Source organism: Martes martes, assembly GCF_963455335.1.
Source record: "Martes martes genome assembly, chromosome: 3".
Classification (NCBI taxonomy): domain Eukaryota; kingdom Metazoa; phylum Chordata; class Mammalia; order Carnivora; family Mustelidae; genus Martes; species Martes martes.
The window spans coordinates 125,068,375-125,086,165 of NC_137890.1; the positions used below are offsets into that span (position 1 = coordinate 125,068,375).

A 17,791-nucleotide genomic window follows, 5' to 3' on the forward strand; every position below is an offset into this window, starting at 1 on the left:
TCTTTAAAAGGAAGAGATATGGCCTCTCCTCTTTTTTCCCTTCCTGCTCACCAGAATATGAAAAAGGATGACTATAGCCACAGCAGACTGAACTATGAAATAGAAGCTGAGAGTTGAAGATGGCAGAGCCACAAGAGTGAAGAAGCCTAGTTCCTCGAGAATCATGGGAGTCATTGAACCTGATTACCTGCGCGTATAAGAAGAAATAAACTTCTACCTTTTCAAGTCTCTGGTATTTTGGGTTTTCTAGAACTCATAGCCAAACCGAATTCCAACTAATTCACCAAAAACTACTGCTTCTAGCTTTAAACACCACCTCAACCAAGAGTTGATTCTTCTCTGTGTAAGTGTACGCTGTCTTCTAAATACTATAACCTATGCTCCCAAATTATAACAATGACAGTGAACTACTTGACTGATCCACAAGTATAGACTAGGATCAGAAGCATGTGGAAGGCTTATGAAAACACAGATTGCTAGGAATGGAAGAATTAGAGACAAGAAGTATCAGCAGCTCTTTCAAAAAAAGGAAGAAGGGATTAGAAGGGTCTTGCTTCTACCATGCATATATCTGTACCTGGTGATGAAGAAAGGCTGAACTTGTTAAAACATAAATAGAAAAGAAAAAAACACACTGGAAACACTGAAATGACAAAAAAGAAGGAGGGCAACAGGCATACAAGATCCATGAGAAGGTACAAAGGGATTTTAAGAGCACAGGTATAGGTATCCGGTCTTTTGTCAGGAAACAGGACACCTTTCCCACTCTAACGCAAGGGGTGGTTGGATCAGTAATGACTGCAAGTTGATAAGCAAGAAGGACAAGAAAATGAGAGAATATTCCCATTCTATGAAATCAGAGAAGAAATCACCTTCTGAGAATGAAGGAATAAAAGTGGACTTGAGGCCTTCAGAGAAGAACAAAAAGAATCTGAAAGAACTACTTAATATTATCTTCTAAAATGTCTGGATAATATTCCCTTATTAGTCAACAATTATACTACTATAAGAATAGTAAATATTGTATATTTTGCTAAACGAAATGTACAGTGGTAACTGTACTAACCACTATTCCAAAAAGCTATATTTCACTAAAAAAGATAAAGCAAAATGATAATGTTCTGCAATCAAAGCCATGTTTCCAGTCCTGTGAACTTTTCACTTTAATAAAATACAATTGATTGCATTTGACCAATTTAGCAACACTAAACTCACCACAGACCTCAACTAATGGCATAATTCTAGTTAGCCAAAGATTAATTTTACATTTACTACAATCCCAGATTCAAAAGAAATTATGTATTAACCTGCAGTTAGTTCACAAAGAAGTCTGATATCACAAACACAGTATTTTCATTCAAACATTAAAAATGCAAAACAGAACACTACTATGACTGTCTTTGAGGATATAAAAAATGTTAAATCCAAACCAGGCTCTGAGTCAAACAGTACTTCTCCTTTCTTTTGTAGGATGGAAGAAAATTCCTGAGAGGTACCAAAATAATAATTTCAACTTTCACGTTCCGTCTCTTATCAGCCCCCAAATAAAACAGCATGATACACCAACCTAAAACAGATTTTATTTTCAGTTCTGAAATTGCAGTCTTCATATTTTTATTCTTATGTAAATCTAAAGAAAAAATGTAGTTCTAATTATAAGCAAATTTAGAGTAACTCTGCTAACTCCTTTTCTTCAGCTGGATACTTTATTCCACGCTAATTCAAGTGATTAAAAATATAATTTGCGCCAAAAACTTAGCACATACTATCAGAATCTAGAACGGTGCTGTCCAATATGGTAGCTACCAGTCACCTGTGGTTATTTAACTTAAATTTAAATAAATTAAAATTGAATAAAATTTTTAATTCAGTTTCCTAGTCACACTAGCCATATTTCAAGTGCTCTATAGCCACATGTGGCTAATGGCTACTGTGTTTATTGGACAATACAAGTAACACATTTACATCATCGCAGGAAGTTCTATTAGACAACATATATCTACAGCCATGATAATCAGTGCATAAAAGACATCTTAGCAAGACAGGCTGACATCATCTGAAAGTGACCAGGCTAAATATTATAAAAATAATCTGCACAATATTAGAGTGTCCACAAATTCTGCAAGAGATCCATTAACTTTTGATGACAGTGACACATTAAGCACCATAATATTTTCAATTTTACAAGAATGAATATAGGGTTTACTTGGGTGAGCAACTCCAACTGCTAAAATGGTCAGATAAATTTATTAACCTGTGAAAACTAAGAACTCAAGAATGAATAAATTAAAACTAGAGTCAATAAATACATTCATTCTTTGAAAGGAATTTTTTAAAATCTTTTTTTTTTTTTTTTAAGATTTTTATTTATTTATTTGACAGACAGAGATCACAAGTAGGCAGAGAGGCAGGCAGAGAGAGGAGGGGAAGCAGGCTTCCTGCTGAGCAGAGAGCCCGATGCGGGGCTCGACCCCAGGACCCTGGGATCATGACCTGAGCTGAAGGCAGAGGCTTCAACCCACTGGGCCACCCAGGCGCCCCGAAAGGAATTTTTTAAACATAGATACATACACATAGAACATAGTACCCAGTACCCTTAAATTTAATAAGCGTGATGTAGTTTCAATATATTGAATAAATTAATCAAATGCATAACATCAAAAAAACTCATTGAAGGGATGTTGACACATTTTTTTTATTTCCTTAAAAAAAAAAAGAGTAATACCAGGTCATGGATAACCAGTTAAACAGGAAGAACTGAAGTTACACATTTACCTCTGCAATCTTTCAAAAATTCTACTAAAATAAGGGCACCTGGGTGGCTCAGTCAGTTGAACATCCAACTCTTAATTTCGGCCTAAGTCATGGTCTTGGGGTCATGAGATACAGCCCCAAATCAGGCTCTGCACGCCTCAGGGAGTCTGTTTGAGATTCTCTCTCTCCCTCTGCCCATTTCCCCCACCACACACACACTCCTCTCACGTGCTCTCTCTCTCTCAAATATACAAATAAATCTTAAAAAAAAAAAAAAAAACCTCTACTAAAATAACAGTGAAGAAATAGAAAACTAATAAACCCAGAATGACACACAGAAGGGGGAGAGGTGACCGAAGCAGACCAGAGATGTCTGCCCATTTCTGTCGGATGGAGAACAGACTTAGCAGGGCAGAGGAAGCTGAAACCTATGAGTATGCAGAGAAAAAAAAAAAAATCAATGCGTCCACATCACAGAAACTAGGAGATTCCAAAACTGGAGGCACCAAGTACCACAGAAGGTGGAGATGTGGTAAAGGACTAAAAATAAGAGGAGCGGCTGAAAGTCTGTATAAGCATCACACAACTAGCCTGCCCCCAACCTGGCAGGAGACAAAGGTTCATTTTCTGAAGAAACCGAACCAGAGAGACTCCCGACCAAGTCTCAAGCATAGCAAAGGGCACTGGGTGGGTGTGGTGGGGCTGTCACACTAAAAAGAGAAAGGTTAAGGGAGAGTGCACACATCAACTGAAGAGACCCACAGCACCCTTCTCCCCCTTAGCTCCCACACACTGGCAACCAAATTAAGTCCCTCCAAGATATGAGAGGTAACTGTGGAAAAGCCCTACAAATGCTGACAGTTTAGGTCGGGGTGGGGGAGAGGAGCGTAGGAGCCAACAAAAAGAGCAGCTCACTGTGCAATCAGTCCACAGTGAAGCCGGCATGTCAAAAAGTACCCTCATCTCACCATCAGCTTTTTAGCACCTCACTCGTAAATATAAATTGTTAGTACAGACCAACATATAGTTGAGGAAAGCCTCGAACATAAAACTTGGAGCCAAAATAAGGCAAAAAAAAGGGAACTGACAGGAAAGAAAAATTGCAGGGAAAAGATAACTTCAAAGAAAAATTATAATGGTTAATATTTACTGAGCACTTACAACCCTGTGCCAGGTACTTGCATAAGGGCTTTGCCCAAGAGGTAGGTACAACAGATATGCCTATTTTAATATGGGAACACACAAACATACAAAGAGTTTAAGGAATCTGATCACAGCATATAGGAAGGCAGAAATGAAAGGAGGGAGGAAAGAAGGGAGAGAAAGGAAAGAAAAGAAACAGGAAAAAGAAAAATAAAAAGTGAAGCATACACAGGACTCAGCAAATACATGACATTCATGTCTCAAAAGCAACTCTGAAAGCTAAATGGTAATATAAGGCCTTCAAAATGCTAAGAAAAAAATCTTGCCAACCTAAAATTCTACATGAGGCCAAGGTTATTAATCAAATATGAAGAAAGAATAAAAACGGTATCATATAAGCAAGGTCTTTAAATTTTTATTTCCCATGTACCCTTTCTCAGAAAGCTAATGAAGAATGTGCTGCACAAAATAAAAATAATAAACCAAGGGAGGGAAGTGGGTGGGAAAGAATAGGGATCCAGAGAATAAGGGATCCAACGTAAAAAAAAAAAAAAAAAAGCAAAAAGAATTCCCTGGATGATGGTGAATAGCAGTCATAAGAAAACAGCTCTGAAGCCAGCAGAGAAAGGAACTGCTCCAATTAGAGAAGGAACAGAAGTTTCAAAGGCAGTATTTCTGAGAAAAAAGAAAAAAAAGTATCTGATGCATTTGACCATTGTGAGGGAGAGCATTATAGTTCAATCAAAGTTTATGAAAGAAACTACCCAAATGAATTAAATAAAACAATTACTAATCTGAGGGGGGGGGAAGCACACAGAAAGATTATGTGCATAGTACACTGAGCTACTCAACTGAGATCAGTATTTACATTCTAATTATAATATAAATACTAAGTATTAGTATTAATCTAACACAAAAAAGTGAGAACACAATTGGGAACATGGGGAAGGAAAGAAAGGTGAGTTGTAAGAGGAGAATTTCATAGTGGAATTCAATAGATACTTTCAAATTTTTAAATGTAATAGTAACACAAGCATCTTAAAAATACAGAGGTAAATACCTGGAAAAATAATACAGGTAAAAGAATTGAAAATTGGTTATCTCTGGGTATCCAGATTTGGGAATGGGGTAAGGGTGGGTCAGTAGACTCTGTGTGTGTGTGTGTGTGTGTGTGTGTATGACGAGCCTCTCATACATTACAGGTGAGAGTATAAATTAATCCAACTATCTTGACACTGTTTGGTAATTACTATTAAGCATATGCCCACCCTATCAGCCAACAATTCCATGCCCAGAACTATACCCCCCCAAAAGGCATATAGTCATTAACATACATGTACAACAATGCTCATAGAGTTTGATCCATAATAATCAAATACTGGGAACAACTCAAATGTCTATTAATAAGGTAGCAAATTTGATTCTAAAATTCCTAACCCCAAGCTAAAAAGGATATATAGGAGCACCTGGGTGGCTCAGTGGGTTAAAGCCTCTGCCTTCACCTCAGGTCACGATCCTGGGGTCCTGGGATTGAGTCCCGCATCGGGCTCTCTCCTCAGCAAGGAGCCTGCTTCCCTCTCTCTCTGCCTGCCTCTCTGCCTACTTGTGATCTCTGTCTGTCAAATAAATAAATAAAATCTTTAAGAAAATAAAATAAAATAAAAATAAAAAGAATATATAATGTCACCAACTGTTATTATGAGAAAGGAAAAAAGTATCTATAAAAGGATTATAAATTTTTCTTGACTCTGAATGCTTTAGAAAGAACATTCATTGAGAACTTTTAAATCAGAGAAATTCTAGAAACAATCCCAGAAGATGACACCTATGATACTCCATGAAGATTCTAAATTCTATTTGTTCAGTAATTACTTCTGAATCATATCTTCTGGGAACCATGGCTCAGAATTTTTTTGTAAAAAATGATTTTGAAAAATAAAATATATTTTATTTGTACATAAGTAAAACCAAAGCCAAAAGTATAAAGAACCAGAATGATCTGTTACCAGTCTATTCAACCCTTACAAATACCTTAAATCCTAGATTCAAAAGTTGTTATTGTAAATAATGCCACTGCTTTGATTAGATTATAAAACTAGCAGTTTAAATGTTGGGAAAACCCTTTTAAATGCTGTAGATAATAGAATATCAGGAATACAGACAGGGATCCTATTATAACAATCTTTCAGTAACATGGTGGCAAGCTTCTGATGCTTCTTGCTTCTCCTTTCAGATACCTCTGTCTTCTAAAACTAGCATTTACTATTGTAATACACAGTTATGTGCCAGATAATGATGATCAGCTCAATAAATGAATGAACAAAAATGAAATTCTGAAAATATATCAAATCACAAAATGAAGACTAAAGATGTCTAAAACTCAATAAATTTTCTAGTTCTAATCCTATGTGAATTTTCTTAATGAAGCAACAAAACGTCTGATAATAAAAACTTTTTTTTAAAAACTGCTTAGTCGGGGAGGAGTCAAGATGGCGGAGAAGTAGCAGGCTGAGACAACATCGGGTAGCAGGAGATCAGCTAGATAGCTTATCAAACCATTGCAAACACCTACAAATCCAACGGGAAATTGAAGAGAAGAAGAGCAACAATTCTAGAAACTGAAAATCTATCACTTTCTGAAAGGTAGGACCTGCGGAGAAGTGAATCCAAAGCGACAAGAAGACAGACCGCGGGGGGGGAGGGGCCGGCTCCCAGCAAGCGGCGGAGCAACGGAGCACAAAATCAGGACTTTTAAAAGTCTGCTCCATGGAGGAACATCGCTCCAGAGGCTAAACCGGGGAGAAGCCCACATGGGGTCAGCGTAACCCCAGGTCCCACGGGGTCACAGAAGGACCGGGGGTGTCTGAGTACTGCAGAGCTCGCAGGTATTAGAGCGGGGAAGCCGGCTACAGCGACAATGCCGAGGTGTGAGCTCTCAACCTGGGGTTACCTTCTGCCAGTTGCAGGATGGGTGGGCTCGGAGCGCGGCCGGAGGCCATGGAGACAGAAGCGAACGGGCGCTTGTTCTCCAAGTGCCAGCAATTGACTGCTTTACTCCAGGTGCGACCGGAGGTCAGGGAGGCAGAGGCGGTTGGGCGCTTTTCTCTGAGGGCGCACTGAGGAGCGGGACCCCAAGCTCTCTGCTCCTCCGGGCTGGAGATAGGGAGGCCGCCATCTTCATTGCCATCCTCCGGAACTCTACGGAAAGCGCTCAGGGAACAAAAGCTCCCAAAAGCGAACACGAGGGGATTACTTAGCCCGGCCCCTGGCAAGGGCGGTGCAATTCTGCCTGCAGCAGAGACACTTGAGAATCACTACAACAGGCCCCTCCCCCAGAAGATCAACAAGAAACCCAGCCAAGACCAACTTCGCTTACCAAGAACAGCGGAATTCTAGAGGAGGAGAAAGCAAATCATATCTGGACAAAATGACAAGGCGGAAAAACTCACCACAGAAAAAAGAACAAGAGGCAGTACCGAAGGCTGGGGACCTAATCAATACGGACATTGGTAACATGACAGATCTAGAGTTCAGAATGACGATTCTCAAGGTTCTAGCTGGGCTTGAAAAAGGCATAGAAGTTATTAGAGAAACCCTCTCCGGAGAGATAAAAGCCCTTTCTGGAGAAATAAAAGAACTAAAATCTAACCAAGTTGAAATCAAAAAAGCTATTAATGAGGTGCAATCAAAAATGGAAGCTCTCACTGCTAGGATAAATGAGGCAGAAGAAAGAATTAGTGACATAGAAGACCAAATGACAGAGAATAAAGAAGCTGAGCAAAAGAGAGACAAACAAATACTGGACCACGAGGAGAGAATTCGAGAGATAAGTGACACCATAAGACAACACAACATTAGAATAATTGGGATAACAGAAGAAGAAAGGGAGAGGGGAGCAGAAGGTATATTGGAGACAATTATTGGAGAGAACTTCCCTAGTATGGCAAAGGGAACAAACATCAAAATCCAGGAGATGCTAAGAACGCCCCTCAAAATCAATAAAAATAGGTCCACACCTCGTCACCTGATAGTAAAATTTACAAGTCTTAGCGACAAAGAGAAAATCCTGAAAGTAGCCCGGGAAAAGAAGTCTGTAACATACAAGGGTAAAAACATTAGATTGGCAGCGGACCTATCCACAGAGACCTGGCAGGCCAGAAAGAACTGGCATGATATATTCAGAGCACTAAACAAGAAAAACATGCAGCCAAGAATACTATATCCAGCTAGGCTATCATTGAAAATAGAAGGAGAGATAAAGAGCTTCCAGGACAAACAAAAGCTGAAAGAATTTGCAAACACCAAACCAGCTCTACAGAAAATATTGAAAGGAGTCCTCTAAGCAAAGAGAGACCCTAAAAGTAGTAGATCAGAAAGAAACAGAGACAATATACAGTAACAGTCACCTTACAGGGCAATACAATGGCACTAAATTCATATCTCTCAATAGTTACCCTGAATGTTAATGGGCTAAATGCCCCAATCAAAAGACACAGGGTATCAGAATGGATAAAAAAACAAAACCCATCAATATGTTGCCTACAAGAAACTCATTTTAGATCCGAAGACACCTCCAGATTTAAAGTGAGGGGGTGGAAAACAATGTACCATGCTAATGGACATCAGAAGAAAGCTGGGGTGGCAATCCTTATATCAGATCAATTAGATTTTAAGCCAAAGACTATAATAAGAGATGACGAAGGACACTATATCATACTCAAAGGGTCTGTCCAACAAGAAGACCTAACAATCTTATATATCTATGCCCCTAACATGGGAGCAGCCAACTATATAAACCAATTAATAACAAAATCAAAGAAATACATCGACAGTAATACAATAATAGCAGGGAACTTTAACACTCCCCTCACTGAAATGGACAGATCATCTAAGCAAAGGATCAGCAAGGAAATAAAGGCCTTAAATGACACACTGGACCAGATGGACATCGCAGATATATTCAGAACATTCCATCCCAAAGCAACAGAATATACATTCTTCTCTAGTGCACATGGAACATTCTCCAGAATAGACCACATCCTGGGTCATAAATCAGGTCTCAACCGGTATCAAAAGATTGGGATCATTCCCTGCATATTTACAGACCACAATGCTCTGAAGCTAGAACTCAATCACAAGAGGAAATTTGGAAAGAATGCAAATACATGGAGACTAAACAGCATCCTTCTAAAAAATGAATGGGTCAACCAGGAAATTAAAGAAGAATTGAAAAAGTTCATGGAAACAAATGATAATGAAAACACAACGGTTCAAAATCTGTGGGACACAACAAAGGCAGTCCTGAGAGGAAAATATAGAGCAGTACAAGCCTTTCTCCAGAAACAAGAAAGGTCTCAAATACACAACCTAAACCTACACCTAAAGGACCTGGAGAAAGAACAACAAAGAAAGCCTAAACCCAGCAGGAGAAGAGAAATCATAAAGATCAGAGCAGAAATTAATGAAATAGAAACTAAAAAAACAATAGAACAAATCAACGAAACTAGGAGCTGGTTCTTTGAAAGAATTAATAAGATTGACAAGCCCCTGGCCAGACTTATCAAAAAGAAAAGAGAAAGGACCCAAATAAACAAAATCATGAATGAAAGAGGAGAGATCACAACCAACACCAAAGAAATACAAACAATTATAAGAACATACTACGAGCAACTCTACGCCAACAAATTTGACAACCTGGAAGAAATGGATACATTTCTAGAGACATATAAACTACCACAACTGAACCAGGAAGAAATAGAAAAACTGAACAGACCTATAACCAGTAAGGAGATTGAAACAGTCATCAAAAATCTCCAAACAAACAAAAGTCCAGGACCAGACGGCTTCCCAGGGGAATCCTACCAAACATTTAAAGAATTAATTCCTATTCTCCTGAAACTGTTCCAAAAAATAGAAATGGAAGGAAAACTTCCAAACTCATTTTATGAGGCCAGCATCACCTTGATCCCAAAACCAGACAAGGATCCCACCAAAAAAGAGAATTACAGACCAATATCCTTGATGAACACAGATGCGAAAATTCTCACCAAAATACTGGCCAATAGGATCCAACAGTACATTAAAAGGATTATTCACCACGACCAAGTGGGATTTATTCCAGGGCTGCAAGGTTGGTTCAACATCCGCAAATCCATCAATGTGACATAATACATTAATAAAAGAAAGAATAAGAACCATATGATACTCTCAATAGATGCTGAAAAAGCATTTGACAAAGTGCAGCATCCCTTCCTGATTAATACTCTTCAAAGTGTAGGGATAGAGGGCACATTCCTCAATATTATCAAAGCCATCTATGAAAAACCCACTGCAAATATCACTCTCAATGGAGAAAAACTGAAAGCTTTTCCGCTAATGTCAGGAACACGGCAGGGATGTCCGTTATCACCACTGCTGTTCAACATAGTACTAGAAGTCCTAGCCTCAGCAATCAGACAACAAAAAGAAATTAAAGGCATCCAAAACGGCAAAGAAGAAGTCAAACTATCACTCTTTGCAGATGATATGATACTATATGTGGAAAACCCAAAAGGATCCACTCCAAAACTGCTAGAACTTATACAGGAATTCAGTAAAGTGTCAGGATATAAAGTCAATGCACAGAAATCAGTTGCATTTCTTTACACTAACAACAAGACAGAAGAAAGAGAAATTGAGGAGTCAGTCCCATTTATAATTGCTCCCAAAACCATAAGATACCTAGGAATAAATCTAACCAAAGAGGCAAGGAATCTATACTCAGAAAACTCTAAAGTACTCATGAAAGAAATTGAGGAAGACACAAAGAAATGGAAAAATGTTCCATGCTCATGGATTGGAAGAACAAATATTGTGAAAATGTCTATTCTACCTAAAGCAATCTACGTATTTAATGCAATCCCTATCAAAATCCCATCCATTTTTTTCAAAGAAATAGAATAAATAATCCTAAAATTTATATGGAACCAGAAAAGACCTCGAATAGCGAAAGGAATATTGAAAAAGAAAGCCAAAGTCGGTGGCATCACAATTCCAGTCTTCAAGCTCTATTACAAAGCTGTCATCATCAAGACAGTATGGTACTGGCATAAAAACAGACATACAGATCAATGGAACAGAATAGAGAGCCCAGAAATAGACCATCAACTCTATGATCAACTAATTTTCGACAAAGGAGGAAGGAATGTCCAGTGGAAAAAAGACAGCCTCTTCAACAAATGGTGCTGGGAAAATTGGACAGCCACATGCAGAAAAATGAAATTGGACTATTTCCTTACACCACAGACGAAAATAGACTCAAAATGGATGAAGGACCTCAATATGAGAAAGGAATCCATCAAAATCCTTGAGGAGAATGCAGGCAGCAACCTCTTTGACCTCAACCGCAGCAACTTCTTCCTAGGAACACCGCCAAGGGCAACGGAAGCAAGGGCAAAAATGAACTATTGGGATTTCATCAAGATCAAAAGCTTTTGCACAGCAAAGGAAACAGTTAACAAAACCAAAAGACAACTGACAGAATGGGAGAAGATATTTGCAAACGACATATCAGATAAAGGGCTAGTATCCAAAATCTATAAAGAGCTTAGCAAACTCAACACCCAGAGAACAAATAATCCAATCAAGAAATGGGCAGAGGACATGAACAGACATTTCTGCAAAGAAGACATCCAGATGGCCAACAGACACATGAAAAAATGCTCCACATCACTCGGCATCAGGGAAATACAAATCAAAACCACAATGAGATACCACCTCACACCAGTCAGGATGGCTAAAATTAACAAGTCAAGAAATGACAGATGCTGGCGAGGATGCAGAAAGAGGGGAACCCCCCTACACTGCTGGTGGGAATGCAAGCTGGTGCAACCACTCTGGAAAACAGTGTGGAGGTTCCTCAAAATGAAAATAGAGCTACCCTATGACCTAGCGATTGCACTACTGGGTATATATCCTAAAGATACAAACGTGGTGCTCCGAAGGGGCACGTGCACCCGAATGTTTATAGCAGCAATGTCCACAATAGCCAAACTATGGAAAGAACCTAGATGTCCATCAATAGATGAATGGATAAAGAAGATGTGGTATATATACACAATGGAATACTATGCAGCCATCAAAAGAAATGAAATCTTGCCATTTGCGACGACGTGGGTGGAACTAGAGGGTATTATGCTTAGCGAAATAAGTCAATTGGAGAAAGACAACTATCATATGATCTCTTTGATATGAGGAAGTGGAGATGCAAGGCGGGGGGGGTTGGGGGGAGGTAGGAAAAGAAAAAATGAAAAGATGGAATTGGGAGGGAGACAAACCATAAAAGACTCAATGTCAAGAAACAGACTGAGGGTTGCTGGGGGGAGGGGGGACGGGAGAGGGTGGTGGGGATATGGACATTGGGGAGGGTATGGGCTATGATGAGTGCTGTGAAAGGTGTAAACCTGGCGATTCACAGACCTGTACCCCTGGGGATAAAAATACGTTATATGTTTATTAAAATAAATAAATAAATTTTTAAAAAAATTAAAAAGAAACTGCTTAGTCAAATTTCAAAACACAAAACTGATACTCAACCAGTGCTTGGAGTATAAATCAATGCAGTCTAATCCACTGTTAGTTTGGAAACAGCTACAAAAATCCTAAATGTACATATCCTTTGACCCTACAAGTGTACGGCTAGAAAGAGATGAACATCTTCATATAATATTTTATAAGATATATGTAACAACATTCATGCCTAAGCCCTATTATAGTTATAATATTTATACTTCTAATAATAATAACAGTAGCCTAATACCCATGAATAAGAGACTGATTGTATAAACTGCGATGACTCCATCAACAGAATATTTGTAGTCTTCAAAAAAGAATGGGGTCACTCCTCAACTGAACTTCTCATACTGAACTCCAAAAGACATTTCTCATCTGGAATCTTCTGTAAGGGCTACTGAATGACATGAGGCAACATATGCCAAATGAAGAACTGCTTTTTGTATTATTTTTCTTCAAAAGCCCTGGAGCAAAACATTAAAACAAACTCAATTAAGTCCTGCAAAAGGCTAATTTATTTGGCCCAATGCATAGCTTCTTGTGAACTAACTGGACAGGAAGACACAATTCTGATTATGTAGAAGAATGGATGGAAAGCATTTATGCATTCATCCACATACTTGATACAGTAAGCAGCTATTATGTATCACAACTGTTCCGAGGCACTGAGAACAGAGCAGTGAACATAAAGTCTAGGCCTTCATGAAGTTTACATTCCAGTGGAGAAAGAAGACAAGCAAATAAACTAGAAAATATGTATAGTGATCCCTGCTACGATCCCTTCGTACAAAGCAGTACGAAAGTCTTGCTGTTATATGCAGAGTGGTAAGATAAGGGCTCACCAGTAAGGAGACATTTGAGCATAAACCTGAAGAAAGTTAGGGAGCAAACCACGTATCTTATCTAAGAGAAGAGCAGTCCAAGTTCAACAGAGCTGACGCAGTCTTATGCGTCAACTGGTATGTCTGAGGAACAAGACCAGTCTGACAATGCAGATTAAGGAAGTGAGTGGTTAAGTGATGACATCAAAGATAACCAGGAGATCATGTAGGACTTACAGATAATTTTAAGGATTCGACCGTTACTTTGAGTGAGACGAACAATCTTAGGAAGGTGCTGAGCTGAAGACTCCAAGAATCTGACTAACATTTTAAAGGATTACAAGCAGCTATACAGAGATTAGACTGTAGAGAGTAGGAGAATAGAAGCAGGAGCACTAGTTAGAAGGATTCTGCAACAATCCAGGCAAGAAATGATGGTGGCCTGAATCAAGACAAGAGTGCTAAAGGGAACAAGAAGTCAGATTCTGGCTGTATTTTTAAGCTAGGGCCAAAAGGTTTTGCTGACAACTGGATGTGAATACAGGAAAAAGAGAGGACTCCAAAGATGGCTCAAAGTTTCTGACATAAACAGCTAGAATGATGGAACTGTCATTTACCAAAATAGGAAAAACTGTGGGACGAGCAGGTTTTGGTGGTCTCTTCCCAAAAGACTTGGGAGTCTTTAAGAGGGACTTCTCTAATATCATTTAGCAGACAACTCTGCTCTCCTTTCAAAGACCTGGTCACTAAGGCACTGTTGTATGTTCTGAAACCATATAAGCAACTCTACTCAAATGCTGAGAAGCCCAACCTTAAAGGCCATCTCCATTTCTTTTGTGGAAGAGGTGACAAAAGTACCTACAAATTAGTATAATCTTTGTCAATATTTTCCTGCAAGTATGGCAATACTGAGACGTTAAGAAAAGGAGAGAGGTAGGGGAGTCTGAGTGACTCAGTCATTACGCGTCTGCCTTCAGCTCAGGTCATGATCCTGGAGTCCTGGGAGACAGCCCTTTATCAGGCTCCCTGCTCGGTGGGGAACCTGCTTCTCCCTCTCCCACTTCCCCTGCTTGTGTTCCCGGTCTCACTGTATCTCTGTCAAATAAAGAAATAAAATCTTAAAAAAAATAAAAAAGAAGAAGAAGAAAGGGTAGAGCTATAATTATTATGCAGAATAAAAACACAACCAAGAAGAGCTGTTATCTTTGATCTCTTCTGTCCCCTCCATCTATAGCCCACCACGTTTAAAAACTGAAAAGTCCATATCCAAAACATAAAAGAACTGACATAAGTCAACACCAAAAAACCACCCAAATAATCTGGTTAAAAAGTGAGCAGAAGGGGAACTTGGGTGGCTCACTCAGTTAAGTGTCTGACTCAATTTTGGCTCAGGTCATAATCTCAGGGTTGTGAGATGGAGACCCATGTTGGGCTCTGCACTCTGCAGGGAGTGTGCTTGGGATTCCCTCCATCTCCCTTTCCCTCTGCCTCTCCCCTCACTCGTGCACACACCTGCTCTCTCTAAAATAAATAAATTAATAAACCTTAAAAAAAAAAAGTGAGCACAGGACTTGAATAGATATTTTTCCAAAGACATCATTAAAATGGCCAACAGGGGCGCCTGGGTGGCTCAGTGGGTTAAGCCGCTGCCTTCGGCTCAGGTCATGATCCCAGGGTCCTGGGATCGAGCCCCACGTCGGGCTCTCTGCTCAGCGGGGAGCCTGCTTCCCCCCCTCTCTCTGCCTGCCTCTCTGCCTACTTGTGATCTTTCTCTGTCAAATAAATAAATAAAATCTTTAAAAAAAAAAAAAATAAAATAAAATGGCCAACAGACACATGAAGTCATCAGGGAAATATATATCAAAACCACAGTGAGATTTATCACCTTACACCTGTCAGAATGGCTAGTATCAAAAAGACAAGAAATCAAAAAGTGTTGGTGAGGATACAGAGAAAAGGGAACCTTCATGTACTGCTGGTAGGAATGAAAACTGGTGCAACCATTACAGACAACAGCATGGAGGTTCCTCAAAAAACTAAAAATAGAAATACCATATGATCCTATAATTCCATTACTGGACATTTATCTGAAGAAAACAAAAACACTGATTCAGAAAGATATCTGTACACTTATTTCACTGCTACATTATTTATAATAGCGAAGATATGAAGGCAACCCAAGTATCCATCAATATATGAATGAATAAAGAAGATGTACTGTGTACACACAAACACAAAGACACATACCATGGACTATTACTCAGCCATAAAAAAAGAATGAGATCATTTATATGCAGACTCTAAAAAACAAAACAAATGAACAAACAAAAAAACAAAAAGACCCATATATACAGAAAACAAACTGATGGTTGCCAGAGGGGAGGAGAGTGGGGGTGGGGAGAGTTGGGAGAAGAAAAGCAGGAGATACAGGTTTCCAGTTACAGAATGCACAAGTCACAGGGATAAAAGGTACAGCACAGGGAATATATAGTCAATGGTATTGTAGTAGAGTTGTATGGTGATAAATGATACCTATACTTATGGTGAGCATAACATAATGTATAGAGTTGAGGAATCACTATGTTGTATACCTGAAATTAATGTAGCATTATCTGTCAGTGATACTTCAATTAAAAACAAAAACAAGGAGGCACCTGGGTAGCTCAGTCCGTTAAATATCTGCCTTCGGCTCAGGTCATGATCCTGGAGTGCCAGGATTGAGTCCATAGGGCTCTCTGCTCAGCAGTGAGCCTGCCTCTCCCTCTGACCCTACCCCCTTCTCTCATGCTTTCTCTCTCTCCCCCTCAAACAATAATTAAACAACAACAATAAAACGGACATCTAGGTCACTCCTTCAGTTAAATATCCGACTCTTGATATCAGGTCAGGTCATGATCTCAGGGTTCTGAGATCAAGCCCCATATCAGGCTCTGCACTGGGTGTGAAGCCTGCTTGAGATTCTCCCTCTCCCTTTCCCTCTGCCCCTCCTCTCTCTCTCTCTCATTAAAAAAAAAAAAAAAAAAATTACATTTTTTAAAATAAAGAAACAAAAAAACTAAAATGCCAATTTAACACACAGTTAAAGAAGAAGCAATGAGAAGCCATCAATAACAGTAGTATTATCTTCTGAAAATATACTGAGAAGTAACACAAATAGAAGCCATTGTCACCAAGAGTCCTTTAAAATCTGAGCATATGGTCCAATATTCAGGATATTTAAAATAAGCATGGAGATCTTATAATTAAGAGAAGGTAAACAATAATATTAGTAAGAAATCCAATAAAACAAAACATCTCAAAAATTATGCATATCTAGGTTTTTTTATTTTTATTTATTTATTTATTTTATTTATTTATTTATTTTATTTATTTTATTTAGTTTTATTTATTTTTAAAAGATTTTATTTATTTATTTGACAGACAGAGATCACAAATAGGCAGAGAGGCAGACAGAGAGGGAGAGAGGAGAAAGCAGGCTCACCGCCGAGCAGAGAGCCCGATGCGGGGCTCAATCCCAGGACCCTGAGATCATGACCTGAGCTGAAGGCAGAGGCTTTAAACCACTGAGCCACCCAGGCACCCCTGCATATCTAGTTTCTTCAAGTCTTTATTTCCAAAGAAATATACTAAAAATATTACAGAAAGAATCTGGAGGGGCAAACTTGATTGAAATTAAATTTATTTTTTTAAAGATTTTATTTATCTATTTTGACAGAGAGAGAGGGAACACAAGCAGAAGAAGTGGGAGAGGGAGACTCCCTGCTGAGCAGGGAGCCCAACACAGGGCTCAATCCCAGGACCCTGGGATCATGGACTTGAGCCAAAGGCAGACGCCTAATGAATAAGCCACCCAGTTGCCCCTGAGATTAAACTTAAAGCCAAAAACTTGGGGCACCTGGGTGGCTCATTCATTAGGCGTCTGTCTTTGGCTCAGGTTGTGCTCCCAGGGTCCTGGGATGGAGTCCCGCATTGGGCTCCTTGCAGCCGGGAGCCTGCTTCTCCCTCTCCCTCTGCCTGCCACTCCCTTTGCTTGTTGTGCTCTCTCTTCATGTCACATAATAAAATATTTAAAGCCAAAAATCATCAATTTCTTTTATAAAAAACAATAAATATCATGCTAACAGGGGAAAGAAAATAGAATCTATAACATTAAACACCTTGAAATATCACACATCTTGTTTGAATTGCATTATGTTAACCAAAAAACAAATGAACAAACGAAGTAGTAAATAAAAATATTCAGTTCATAAAATGATGAAAAGGGCTCAATCCTGGTTGAAGAGAAACACAGCCAGCCAACAACAGGCCTGCCCTGGTCACTACATTTGCACAGGGAGAATGCTACACATCTCACTGAGACTCTGTCTTTACCATCATTTAGAGTAGGGTGAGTTTCTGTTGCTGACTCATACACACCATACATTACTCTTAAGACTGGGTGACCCAGCACATTCCCACTCTTTAATTGTCACTGGTTAAGTCCCTAACATAATCTAATAGATCCTAACAGAATACAGACTTAA

At 39.1% G+C, this 17,791-nt stretch overlaps 1 protein-coding gene across 1 annotated transcript in view; it reads right to left on the reverse strand.

Annotated features, from left to right (window-relative positions):
* The window catches only part of MTX2 (metaxin 2), a 75,639-nt gene that overhangs the window by 19,085 nt on the left and 38,763 nt on the right, over window positions 1–17,791 (reverse strand). The window lies entirely within an intron of this gene.